Here is a 14067-nt window from a genome sequence, read left to right as displayed (position 1 = left end):
GGGAAAAAAGTGGAGCTGGAGGCATCAGACTCCCTGACTTCAGACTATACTATAAAGCTACAGTAATCAAGACAGTATGGTACCAGCACCAAAACAGAAATATAGATCAATGGAACAGGATAGAAAGCCCAGAGATAAACCAATGCACCTATGGTCAACTAATCTATGACAAAGGAGGCAAGGATATACAATGGAGAAAAGACAGCCTCTTCAATAAGTGGTGCTGGGAAAATCTGGACAGCTACATGTAAAAGGATGAAATTAGAACACACCCTAACACCATACACAAAAATAAACTCAAAATGGATTAGAGACCTAAATGAAACACCAGACACTATAAAACTCTTAGAAGAAAACATAGGAAGAACACTCTTTGACATAAATCACAGCAAGATCTTTTTTGGTCCACCTCCTAGTGTAAAGGAAATAAAAACAAAAATAAACAAATGGGACCTAATGAAACTTAAAAGCTCTTACAAAGCAAAGAAAGCTACAAACAAGATGAAAAGACAACCCTCAGAATGGGAGAAAATATTTGCAAATGAATCAACAGACAAATGATTAATCTCCAAAATTTACAAGCAGCTCATGCAGCTCAATATCAAAAAAACAAACAACCCAATTCAAACATGGGCAGAAGATCTAAATAGACATTTCTCCAAAGAAGATATACAGATTGCCAACGAACACATGAAAGGATGCTCCACATCACTAATCATTAGAGAAATGTAAATCAAATCCACATTGAGGCATCACCTCACACCAGTCAGAATGGCCATCGTCAAAAAATCTAGAAACAATAAATGCTGGAGAGGGTGTGGAGAAAAGGGAACCCTCCTGCACCATTGGTGGGAATGTAAATTGATGCAGCCACTATGGAGAACAGTATGGAGGTTCCTTTAAAAACTAAAAATAGAGCTACCTTATGACCCAGAAATCCCCTACTGGGCATATACCCAGAGAGAACCATAATTTAAAAAGACACATGCACCCCAATGTTCATTGTAGCACTATTTACAATAGCCAGGTCATGGAAGCAACCTAAATGCCCATCGACAGATGAGTGAATAATGAAGATGTGGCACATATATACAATTGAATATTACTCGGCCGTAAAAAGGAATGAAATTGGGTCATTTGTAGAGATGTGGATGGATCTAGAGACTGTCATACAGAGTGAAGTAAGTCAGAAAGAGAAAAATAAATATCGTATATTAACGCATATATGTGGAACCTAGAAAAATGGTACAGATGAACCGGTTTGCAGGGCAGAAATTGAGACACAGATGTAGAGGACAAACGGACGGACACCAAGAGGGGAAAGTGGGGCGGGGGGTGGTGATGGTGGTGTGATGAATTGGGAGATTGGGATTTACATGTATACACTAATATGTATAAAATAGATAACTAATAAGAACCTGCTGTATAAAAGATAAAATAGGATTTTAAAAAAGAAAGAAAGAAAATGTCCCCCGCCACGTGCAACACACCACTCCTTATTTTAAAACAGAATCTGTTAACATTCTTTCCTAACAGTGTTCTGTGGAACATCGGTTTGGTAAATGTCATCCTAGAAGGATTTATCTCACTTGCTCTTTCAGTTGCTGATGGAGGTTTAGAATCTTTTTTAAGAGTGGAATGTAGTTTCCTAGTTTAACTTCCACAGAGTGGGTTTCCTTTGAGTGAGTGCTCCTGGCCAGTGTAGAAGGCTATCTTCTTAGGCTTCATTAGTGAGAGCCCATCCTATCTCACACTTTGGCAGATTTAACATGAGAAACTTCTGAGTATCTTTGGTTAGAAGTGCTGCATCCCAGATGTGCCCTCTGCACCTGGCTCTTGGGTCTTTGCTAAGTTTGCTGCTTCAAGCCGTGCTCCCTTCCTTTGGGTGACTACAGAGCTGAGGAGTGCTCTGGCCTGGAGCTCAGGGCCGAATTCCTGGGGGACAAGGCTCAGCAGAAGAGGAGCCCTAAGTGCCTTCATTGCCCAGCACTGGTTTGCAGTAGACAGGACTGAAGAGCCGAGGCCAGTCCACCCAGGAAAAGAGGGGCTCCGACTTCTTTCAGGGACAGGACACTTATCCCTTCCACTGGCAGCACTGCCTTTTGGGGGAAGGGGTTCCTTAGAAGATCCCAGGGTTCTCTGGAACTATCTCCCTATCCAAATCCCAGAGTGGAAATCTCCTGAGGTTTGTGGCTCCCACAGGGCCTTTTAAAAGGTTATTTACCTGAGGGCCTTTAATCTAGAAACAAGGATTCCTTTGGAAAAGTCAGATGCTAAGGTGAATGAGGCAGAGAGATTTTTTTAAAGGCTTTTGTTCTTCTGAACAATCAAAAAGAAAACATGAGAAAAGTATGTTATTTTCCAGGCAGCTGCTGCTGCTGCGCTTCCTCCTTCTCTACACGACTCCACCCAAGCCCGGCCCTGCCCAGCTACCTGCTTGGACCCAACACCTCTGAGGCCTGGCTCTCCCTGCCTACCAAAGGCAAGATAAGCCTTAACTACCCACACAGTGTAGGGCCCACTTACCAGGCTGGGGCACTGGGCCTGATGCTGCGGAAAGCTGAAGAGAGCAAAAGGAACAGGGTGTTTGATGCCAGAAGAGGTGAGCCCCATTTCAAAGCTCTCCAAGCTCTGCTCTCAAGAATGGAGAGGAGCCTCCTGGTTACAGGGGGTAGAAAGGAAATCAAGGGAAGCAAACAGAGGAAAACTGCAACGGGGGAAGCGGATTGAGCCAGGAAGTAAATGCAGAGATTAGGATGCGCCTTCAACCCCAGGCTCCTAGGTCAGAGCCCGGTTTGCTCCAAGGAAGTGCTCCTGTGTCCTGTCTGTTGGCCAGACACTCATTTGTTCAGGAAACCTGCTCCTAGGTCCCGCGTTTCCTCTCTCCTCCTTTTTCAGCTAATGCTTTCCACACCCCTTCCCTTCCCTCCCTCCAGGAAATCCATCCATGGACAAAAAGCCTGTCATTGAGAACAGACATAAATAAATAAACAAACATGTAAATAAATAAATACCCCTCTCCTCTCAGAGCAGCAAACTGTGGACCTTCCTCTTATTCATTTTTAGACCATAGTTGCTCAAATTGGATGGAGTTTCTATTCCTGGGCATCTTTTTTTTTTCCTTCTATGAATCCAAGCGGTGGCTACTTCATTGTGGGCATTTTTAAAATGCAAGTTTTCCCCTAAAGGCACAAGCAGGCGGCAGGCAGGCAGGCAGGTGCATACACACATACACACACACACACACACACACGGGCACACACAGAGTACCTCTGGAGCTTCCCCTCCCTCAGTCATTTCCCCTCAGTGGGCTGAAAAAGGGTGAGGCTTGGAAATCATTTCTCTGTGGCCTACCTTCTGATTCCAGCAGGTCTGAGGAGCAGGCGACAACCGGGAGCTGGGCGGCCAGGGCTGGGTTGCCTGTGTGAATCAGCAAAGAAGTCCCTGAGACAGGGATGCTGACAGCTGCTGTATGCACACTCTCCCTCTGTTTCTCCCACCTCCCTGCCCTCCTTCTCCTGCTCCTCCTCCCCTCTCGGAACTGCTCTGTGTTGCTATGCAATCATATCACAGGACTAACAGCATCACTCCCACCTCAGGCAAAGATACCCTTGACTGGGCAAATGCAGGAAGAGCAAGGACAGTTTTGTAGAACTACCGGAGCCTTGGCAGCTCTCTCGGAGATTTCAATTTATTAGAAGCAGAGAAGGAAAGCGGAAGACGCTGAGAGGCAGAGGGGGAGAGGGGGAGAGGCTTCCACTGGGGAAGAGGAGACAAAAGAGGCTGAGAGATCAATACAAGCTGCTGAGCGAGGAGCCTGGGCCTCAACTTCCACAGATCTAGCTCAGAGCCAAAGCCAACTTCAGAGCCAGCAGCTGGCAGGGCCCCTCGTTAGCCAGTCCAGGATTCAGTTTCTGTGTTAGAGGTTGAAACACTCTGCTCTAGAATCATCACTTGTACCCAAGGTAGAGTCTTGGGCCCAGGGCAGACTGCCAGTCACCCGTAAGTTCCATCCTTACCTCCTCTTAGATTTAAATGTAGAGAAAGCCTTGACAATGAGAGCAGCAAAATGTACCTTGAATGATTTAAGAAAATATAGCTCGGGCTTACCTGGTGGCGCAGTGGTTGAGAGTCCGCCTGCCGATGCGGGGGACGCAGGTTCGTGCCCCGGTCTGGGAGGATCCCACATGCCGCGGAGCGGCTGGGCCCGGGAGCCATGGCCGCTGAGCCTGCGCATCCGGAGCCCGTGCTCCACGGTGGGAGGGGCCACAGCGGTGAGAGGCCCGCGTACCGCAAAGAAAAAAATGAAAAAAGAAAGAAAAGAAACTACAGCTCCTCCGTGCTTCCCCTTACCCACTACCCCAGTCACTCTCCTTCCTTCTGTCCATACCAGCCCTTACAACTTTAACTGTCACCCCTGTTAAAGAGAAGAGGGTACGAACGCCAAACACACTGAGAGACCTGGGAGAAGCCACTAAAGGGATGGAGGGGATTATACCCCTTTACGGAGTGCCCAGCACACAGTACGTTAACTCAATAAATATTTGTTGAATGAGTAAATTGAAAAGATGGATGGATGGGTGGATAGCAGTCAGAAGGCCCCCATCCCCATCCTCCTACACAGACATACTCATACTTAAAGCCCCAGCAGCTCCAGGCTGGGGAAAAGCATAAGAGAAGCATTCTTCTTTCCTCTCTCCATTTCTGAGAACAGGGTGTGTATGAGAAGGAGAAACACGTTGGTTTGGGGGTGGGCTGCTTAACTTTACTGATTTGCCTCTAAGAACTCTGTAAGCTCTGATGGCAATGGAATTTAGAAGACAAAATACTTCCTGGCCCAAAGAACTTGGGACTAGTGTTTACAAATTTTCTACAAAGACTGAGAATTATTATTATTATTATTATCTTTATGGAAAACCCTCAGGTAGGAAATAACTAGTGTGTATGTGTTTTCTTTTGAGATAAAAATGTTAAAAACTTAAGCTGCTTGTTTCAGTAAAAGATTAGCCATAAGGCCTGATCTCGTCTTTAAAACGAGCAAACAAAATGGGAACCAACTGCTCCCTCCCCCAAAATGAGGCTTTTAGAGCTGTGTGAGTGGCCCCCCCTGCCCAACCCCCATGCAGGCGCAGAAAGGGCCTTTGATTTCTGAAGGGGTTTTGGAAGCACATCCGGCTTCTCAGTCTACACACCCCCGACAGAGCAGTTCTGAGCTCCCCAGCCTCACCCGGCCTGGCCCCAGTCTTAGCCCTGGCAGCATGCAGGGTTTCTCAGTACCATGCAGATCCAGGGCCCCAGGAGTCCTTTACTGCTGACTCAGAATGACTTGGAGGGGGCAGTTGGCTAGACGAAAGACCAGAGGAACGCTCTGAGAAACTGTTTGGGCTGGCACAGCACAGAACACACACCAAACACATGGGGACCTGACCCCATGCTCACTCCTGGCACCAGTGCACTGGCACACCAAGTCAAAGCCGAACCTGGGTTTCGAAGGAGGAAGGAGAGTGAGCCAGATGGGGTACTTGCTGCCCACTTTTTAAAAAATTTATTTATTTTATTTATTTATTTTTGGTTGCATTGGGTCTTCGTTGCTGCGGGCAGGCTTTCTCTCTAGTTGTGGCGAACGGGGGCTACTCTTTGTTGCGGTGTCAGGCTTCTCATTGCAGTGGCCTCTCCTGTTGCAGAGCACAGGCTCTAGGCATGCGGGCTTCAGCAGTTGTAGCATGCGGGCTCAGTAGTTGTGGCTCGTGGGCTTAGTTTCTCCGTGGCATGTGGGATCTTCCCGGACCAGGGCTCGAACCCCTGTGCCCTGCATTGGCAGGTGGATTCTTAACCACTGCGCCACCAGGGAAGCCCTTGCTACCCACTTTGACTGCACCTGGACTGGCCCAGATCACCATGAGCAGTCAGAATCCTCCTTAATATTTCTATCTCTAGAGAAATCATTCAGGCTGCTGTTACAAAAAGACAATACCAGCCTCCAGGAAAATAAACCCGCAGAGTTTGTTTTGAGGGATACAACAAAATCTTTCCCTAAATCTCTCTCCCGTTGACCCAGTCATGATGGAAAAGACCTCCCCTCCTTGTTCCTTTGCTTTAGGCACTCAAAGCTCTTGTGTAAAATGAGGGTATTACCAGTGAGACAAAAAACGTTACGCTATTATCAGCTAGCAACACCTAAGATTTAATTACTAGAGTATAATTATGGCTAACATTATTGAGCATTTACTCCAGGCTAGGCACTGTTTGAAGTGCTTTGAAAATGTTATTAGCTCATTTCATCCTCATAGCAGATTAAAAATAGCTTCTATTATCCCCCCACACACTTTATAGATAAAGCACTGTAACACTGTGAGGTTACATGACTTGCGCAAGGTCACACAGCTATGCATTACGGAACTAAGACTTATCCTAGATCTCTCTGGGCAATGCCCACATGATTAACCATGATGCTATACTGTCTCCATCTATCTTGTAGTGGCCTGATCAGATGTCAAGCCTAGGTAGGTCATTGAGACAAATGTGACTAGGGCAGAAGTCCCTGGATAGTTTTTCTAATCTTTTGGGTCTTTTCTCAGGCTATTTCCTCTACTCAAAATGTCTCCCTTCCCTTTAGAGGTCAGAAACACAAGGGACATTAGACGTAAGATTTCTCTCTTTGAGAAGTCCCAAGTGAGCAGACTCCACACAAATTTCGGTTAAGGCTATGAATGGAGTATGAAAGGGAAAAGACAAATGACCTTGAGATGAGGTGGAGTGCTCCAGTTTGCTATGGTTCCCACACTGCCCACTGTACTCTAGTCGTTTATATTACCTGTTCAGCTCCTGTGGCTTTTCAGTGGGTGCCGTCTCATAGGCTACCGAAGGTACATTCCTTACTGTCATTGGTCTTCTGGTGTATTTAGAAGAGGATTGTTTGGTTTTTGTTTCCTGGAGAGTGTCAGGATGGGTAGAGTCTTTAGCTGTGTTTCAGGAAAGGTAATATCTTGGCTTGAACATAGCAACTGGATAGAAAAGTTCACTCTGACATTTAAATCCCAGGGAGACCCATTTTCACCCAGGAGACATCTCAACAAACCAGAGCAAGCACATAGGCTAGCTTCAACTAGTTTTCTGATGAGGACAAAGAAAGATGAAAGGGGGTCAGGCTACAAGCTTTGATTGTATCTCCACCCTGGTAGGATGTTTGAGACCCATCCTAGCATCACTGAGCAGGACTTTGCTCAGTGGACAAGGATAGGTGGGGTGTTTCAGGCAGAGAGAAAGCATGTGCAAAGGCACAAAGCTGAGAGAACACAGCTTGCTAAGGGACTGTAAGTACTAACTCATTTTGACTAAGCTAAGATGGGGTTACAGGTGGGAAATGGCAGGATGTGGCAGGAGATGAAGCTTTGGAAGCACACACAGAGGCACTAGGGTCATTTATGTTTTTGTTGTTTTTGTTTCCAGCAGGGAAGTGGCATGGTCAGATTTATGTTTTAGAAGTATCATTCTAATGGCTTTCATTGAAAGAAAAATTTTTTTAATTGAAGTATAGTTGATTTACAATATTAGTTTCAGGTGTACAACATAGTGATTCAATTTCTTTTATAGATTATACTCCATTTAGAGTTATTACAAAATAATGGCTATATTTCCCTGGGCTGTAAAAGATATCCTTGTTGCTTATTTATTTTATACATAGTAGCTTGTGTCTCCTAATCCCCTCCCCCATCTCACCCCTCCCACCTCCCCACTGGTAAATACTAGCTTGTTCTTTGTATCTGTGAGTCTGCTTCTTTTTTGTTATATTCACTAGTTTGTTGTATATTTTAGATTCCACATATAGGTGACATCATACAGTATTTGTCTTTCTCTGCCTGACTTGTTTCACTTAGTATAATACCCTCCAGGTCCACTCACGTTATTGCAAATGGCAAAATTTCATGAGCACTTAGGTTGCTTCCATATCTTGGCTATTATAAATAGTGCTGCTATGAACATAGGGGTGTATGTATCTTTTCTAATTAGTTATTTTTCTTTTAATATATACTCAGAAGTGGATTGCTGGATCATATGGTTGTTCTATTTATAGGTTTTTGGGGACCCTCCATACTGTTCTCCATAGTGGCTGCACCAATTTAGAATCCCAGCAACAATGTCCTAGGGTTCCCTTTTCTCCACATCCTTGCCAACATTTGCGAAGAACAATTATTTATCGCCTGCTACATGCTAGGTCTGTGCTAGACCCCAAGAGCACAGAGAAAAGTTGAAAACTACCTTCAAGTTGCTCATTCTAATGGGTGAGACAACTAATGAAACATAAATACAATCGAGTGCAATGAAGGATGAATTGGAAGGGAGGAAGGCTGGAAGCTTGGACACCTAGTAGGAGGTGGTTGTAGCACTCATCTGATGAGGGCCTGAGCAGAGCAGTTGGTAGTGAGGGTGGGACAGTGCCCCCATCCTTAATGGATCTTCCTCATATTCTCCTTTCCTTTTATCATTTCTTCCTAGCCTAGCTTTACTACTTGCCAAGTTGCTAAAGGAGAAATAAACTGTGAATAGCTTTTTTGTCCTTGGTGGGTGGGGGAGAGGTAGTATAGGTAATTCCCATTGTCCTTCCACAACCTTATCCATTGCCCCCCGACCATGTTTACCAAAAGTATTACTTCAAATCATTTCTACTCTTCTCAAACACCCAACCCATGCCCACCTACCTCAGCAAATAACCTCCATTCTTGTTTTGCTGAGAAGGTGAAAGTTATCCCTGCAAAAGTCTTCTCTGCCTCAGAAATTCTTTCTATTTTCTTCCCCTTCCATTATCCCCAGACAAAGGACCTCCCCCTGCTTTTTCCTCACCAAGGTCTATACCTCTGCTCATGACCTCACACCATTCTCTTCCTATCTTCTCTGGGAACTTCATAAATTTTTGTCTCTCTCTGGCTTTCATCTTCAACCTTTTCCTTGCTTTTGACACTTTTCCCTGCTTTCTAAAAACATGTGAGGAGAAGGAAGTTTGTTGACTCCCGTGACCTGGGAAGTGGGAAGAATGTTCCCCCACTAGAGAAAGCCCTCCCCTCTGCCCTATAGGAACCACACACACACACAACCAGGTCAAAACTGTCTTACCAATAAGTTTGGAGGGAAGAAACATCATCAGGGCAAAGAATTCCCAGGTTTCAGGTAAGGCTAGGGCATAAAAAGTAGAACTAAGAAAATGCAGAGAATAAGAATAATAAACATTTTTACTAAAAGGGAAAGGAGGGAGGGATAAATTGGGAATTTGAAATGAACATATACACACTATTATATATAAAGTAGGTAAACAACAAGGACCTACTGTATAGCACAGAGAACTGTATTCAATATCTTGTAATAACATATAATGGAAAAGAACCTGAAAAAGTTTTATATATAATATATATATATATTATATATATATATATATATATATATATATATATATATATATATAATTGAATCACCTTTCTGTACACCAGAAACATTGTAAATCAAATATACTTCAATAAAAAATTAAAAGTAAAGAATAATAAACCTTTGCCAGTTATTTGAAGAGTGCTTTTTGCCACACTGTTTTTTATTTTTATTTTGCCTTTTTTTGTTTTTAAATAAATGTATTTGTCTTTGGCTGTGTTACTGCATACGGGCTTTCTCTAGTTGCGGAGAGTGGGGGCTACTCTTCGCTGCAGTGCGCGGCCTTCTCATTGCGGTGGCTTCTCTTGTTGCAGAGCACGGGCTCAAGGTGCGTGGGCTCAGTAGTTGCCACATTGTTTCATTTATCTAGCAGAGATTGCTTCCAACGAATGGGAATTTCATGTAGCAAAATAGAAAGGATTAAGTAGAGGGGCAGAGAGAGGTGAAATGCCTGAGAAGTTGGGATTGTGAGAATGAGTCAGAGAGTAGGGGGGAGGGAGTTTCCCCAAGTGTGTATGACATAGACAACAGAGCAGGAAATTGGGTGATAAGTTAGAGGAACATGTTAGGAATATAAGGGTGCACTGCTGAAAAGGCTGGATTTTGTCATTGAAGTTGGTAAGGAATAAGGTGAAGCCACAACAGAGAAGGGCTGAAGAATCAGTGTTGTCCCAGTCAATGTCCTGAGCACCCTCTGATGTTTCTGCTGAACATCTCAAAATGTGGAACTCATCTTACACACTTGGTTACCTCCCACCCTCTTCTCCTGCTTTTCGAGCTTCTGCTACACCAGACCCAGCAGCTGGGATGTTATATAACCAAATATTATGTCCTATTTATGTTTTAAATATATTCCATTTAGATCAAAACCATTCAAGCTACAGTAAAAATGGTACAGTGGAAAGAACACTGAATTAGAAGTCAGAAGACAAAGGTTCTAGTCCCCATTTTGCTATTAAATTGCTGTTAACCTTTATGAGCCTTAGGGTTTTTTCCTCCACCAGAAAGAGGGTAATATCTGCCCTATTCACATGATTAGGTTGAGAATCAAACAGGATAATGGATATGAATATATATTGAACATACTGAAGTTATAAAATGCTATTTAAATGTAAGAGATTACTATTTCCATTGCTTCAACGTCCTGGTGATTCTTCTATCTGCAGAAGACATAAAGACCCAGAGTAGTTTATAGCAGCTAAGGAAGCAGAGCCAAAAAGGTAATTAGCTCCCTGTTTCCATGATAGATCAGATACTATAGTGCTTTAAGCAGACATACCAACAAGGCAGTCCGAGTCTTAGTCACATCCTTCACATTATCAACCTTCCCATCCCTCCTTCCAGCCCAGAAGGCTAGATACACACACACACAGTAACAACCTTCACATATGCGATTCTAGGCTAGGATGTACAACCCGATAAGATTGGTTTCCTAGGCTAAAGGACACTGCTACTGACTTGTACCTTCATTGTGTTTAGGTTGCTGGGCCAAGATGAGCATTTCTTGCTTGTAACTTGCATTGAGAGGAGAAGGGAACTAACATTTTTGGAGCTCATCCTCTGTGCCAAACACAGTGTAAGACACTTGACAGCTATTACCTCCTGTAATACTCACAACAACTAGGTGAGGTAAGGATTATTGTTCCCAACTCTATAAACAAGGAAACTGCATCTCGGAAATGTTAAGTAACTTGTTCAAGTTCATTAAGCTAATAAGACATGAAAGCTGGAATTCCATCCCAAATCTATCTGACTCCAATGCTGATGCTCTTCCCACTTCTCTCCTTCTTCTAGGCAGGACATCAATATTCAAAGCAGGGCACATCCTAGAAATTACCACTTCTTGTTGCACTCAAAAGTACATATTGGCATAACATCTGGCAAGTACCTTGGCCAACAACAGGTAGAGTCCCCTTTCAGTGATGCCTCTAAATCCTAAAGTTGTTTTGGAATCTAAAGAAAGCCAGGACCTGGATTTCCCTGGTGGTCCAGTGGGTAAGACTCTGCACTCCCAATGCAGGGGGCCCAGGGTCGATCCTCAGCTGAGGAACTAGATCCCACATTCATGCTGCAACTAAAAGATTTTGCATGTTGCAACTAAAGATCCCTCATGCCACAACGAAGATCCCACACACAGCAACAAACATCCCACATGCTGCAACTAAGCCTTGGCACTGCCAAAATAAATAGATAAATAAATATATTTTTAAAAAAGAAAGAAAGAAAGAAAGAAAGCCTGGACCTAACAGACAAGAGCTATCTTTTACATCAAGTAGTGAGCTCTACACATCTCGCAAGACAGGCAAGATATTTGCTTGGCAGGCAAAGTGACAATTTCAAGGTGAGACTGTCAGTGTTAAAAGGATGCCTCACACAGTGTTCTCTGGCCAGTAACCAATCAAACTCAGAGCTACCACACTGGCCCCTCCTTAGATTCAACCTTATAGAGGTGAATAGAGTTGGTAGGTATCTACCTGGTATGATATGAGGAGGACTGAAATTCTATCACTAATCAAAATGATTTCCCCTGCTGGCCTTGCCATGAGACCTGCAATTTCCTACTAATCACTTCTTTCAGGTTAAGGCATCTGTCAAAATGTAAGTGCTATCTTCAGTCATGATATATTATAATCATTCGCTTATCACTTTCATTCTAATCACCAGACAGGTATGGGATACAGGGCAAATCATATTGAAGGAGAAGGCAGAGAGGAAGCTTCAGTGTGATGTATAATGGACAGCTAGAGTCGAGCAAGTCCAGATCAAGACATTTAGAAACCCTAAGCACCGAAGAGATAGTGTTACAAACTGTATAAACTAAACATAAGATGTAAACTTATAAACTAAGCATAAGATGGTTCAACAGAATCTGACCTTTCCCGTAATTACTACTGCAATTCTTTTTTATTGCCATATAATTCAGTCGCTAAAAGTGTACAATTAAATAGCATATAATATATTCAAAGTTGTGCAACCCTCACAACAATCAATTTTAGAATATTTTCATCACTTTCCCCCCCAAAAAAAAACCCATATCAGTCACTCCCTTTACCCCCTACTCCCTCCCAGCCCTAGGCAACCACTGATCTACTTTTGGTCTATGTAGATTTTTCCTATTCTGGACATTCTACATAAATGGAATCATACAATATGTGGTCTTTTGTGTCTGGCTTCTTTCACTCAGCATAATGTTATTCTCAGCATAATGTCATCAAGGTTATTCTTTGTTGTAGCATGTACCAGCACTTCATTCCTTTTTATGGTTGAATAATATTCCCTTGTATGGATATAACACATTTTGTTTAGCCATTCATCGGTTGATAGACATTTGGGTTGTTTCCACTTTTTGGCTATTATTGAGTATTGCTGCTATGAACATTTGTGTACAAGTTTTTGTATGGACATATGTTCTCAATTCTTTTAAGTATATACCTAGGAATGGAATTGCTGGGTTATATGGTAACTCTCTGTTTAACTTTTGAGGCACTACCAGACTGTTTATCAAAGTGGCTGTACCATTTTACATTCCCACCACACCAACACTTGTTATTGTCTTTTTGATTATAGCCATACTAGAGGGTATGAATTTGTATTTCATTGTGTCAATTCTTTTTTGAAATACCAAATATCCAATTCTTTAAAAAAAATCTTTAATGCCTTTATTTAGTTGGTTTCCTAAGTATATGCTTGATCTGCCTATTATTAAAGCATCCAGGACTGGGATCAGCTAGAATTGATTTGGTTCCTCGAGTTGGAGGGCTATAAGGGAGGGCCTATCAGGTAAAACATTTCTAACACCAAACCAAGACACAAAGATGACTAAGCCACATTTCCTGTTTAATAGGGGAGCCAGTCACCTACCCAAAACAACTACAAAACAAAGTAGAATGAGGGAAGTGCTATAATAAGGCAAGGGAAGTACAGAGGGGTATCAGGGCAAACCAGATGCAGTTCTCTCAAAATACAGTGCTAAGCAACCCCAAACATCACCAAAGCAAACTGGCTCTCCACCCCTACCCAGCCACAGCATGAATCCAGTCTTCTTGGGAACAGTTACAAGAGCGGGGAACAGGGCTCTTAGAGATATACTGTACTGAGCCTGAGAAGTATATTTGTCATCTTCTCATTTCAATTACTATTCATACTTACTACCCACTGGCTGGCTCTTTCAGACTTGGCCTCATTACTTTCAGTCTTACATCAATTTGTAAGACTGCAATGAAGAATGGTTGTAAAGTACTTTGTAAATCTAAAGTGCATTATAAATAATAATCTCCTATTGCACCCTTCTTAGCGACAACAAACAAGTCCTATTCCGGCAGTTCCTCATTGCCCTCTCCCCAATCTACAATTTTACCTGAATTGTTCCCATCACACCTCTTTGCACCAGTACACCCCAGCTTCTGGAGATAATGCTTACATCAGCTAAGCCTTCAGAGAACCTTTGCAGTCTTAGAAGCATTTTGATTCTGTATTTTGCTTTGGAAATAGAAAGCAAGCCAAAGAGATTGCTCCCATTTCATCATGGAGAGGCTGAGGCATATGAAGATTAAGTGACCCAATAATTTTAAAGAAATCATGTTATCAGTTCTGATAACATGATAACATAATCATGTTATCAGATCTGAAGTTCTGTGTGTCCTCCCTGTT

The sequence above is a fragment of the Mesoplodon mirus genome (genome assembly GCF_964341445.2).
Source record: "Mesoplodon mirus genome assembly, chromosome: X".
Taxonomy (NCBI): domain Eukaryota; kingdom Metazoa; phylum Chordata; class Mammalia; order Artiodactyla; family Ziphiidae; genus Mesoplodon; species Mesoplodon mirus.
Note: the sequence above shows the minus strand (reverse complement) of the source record.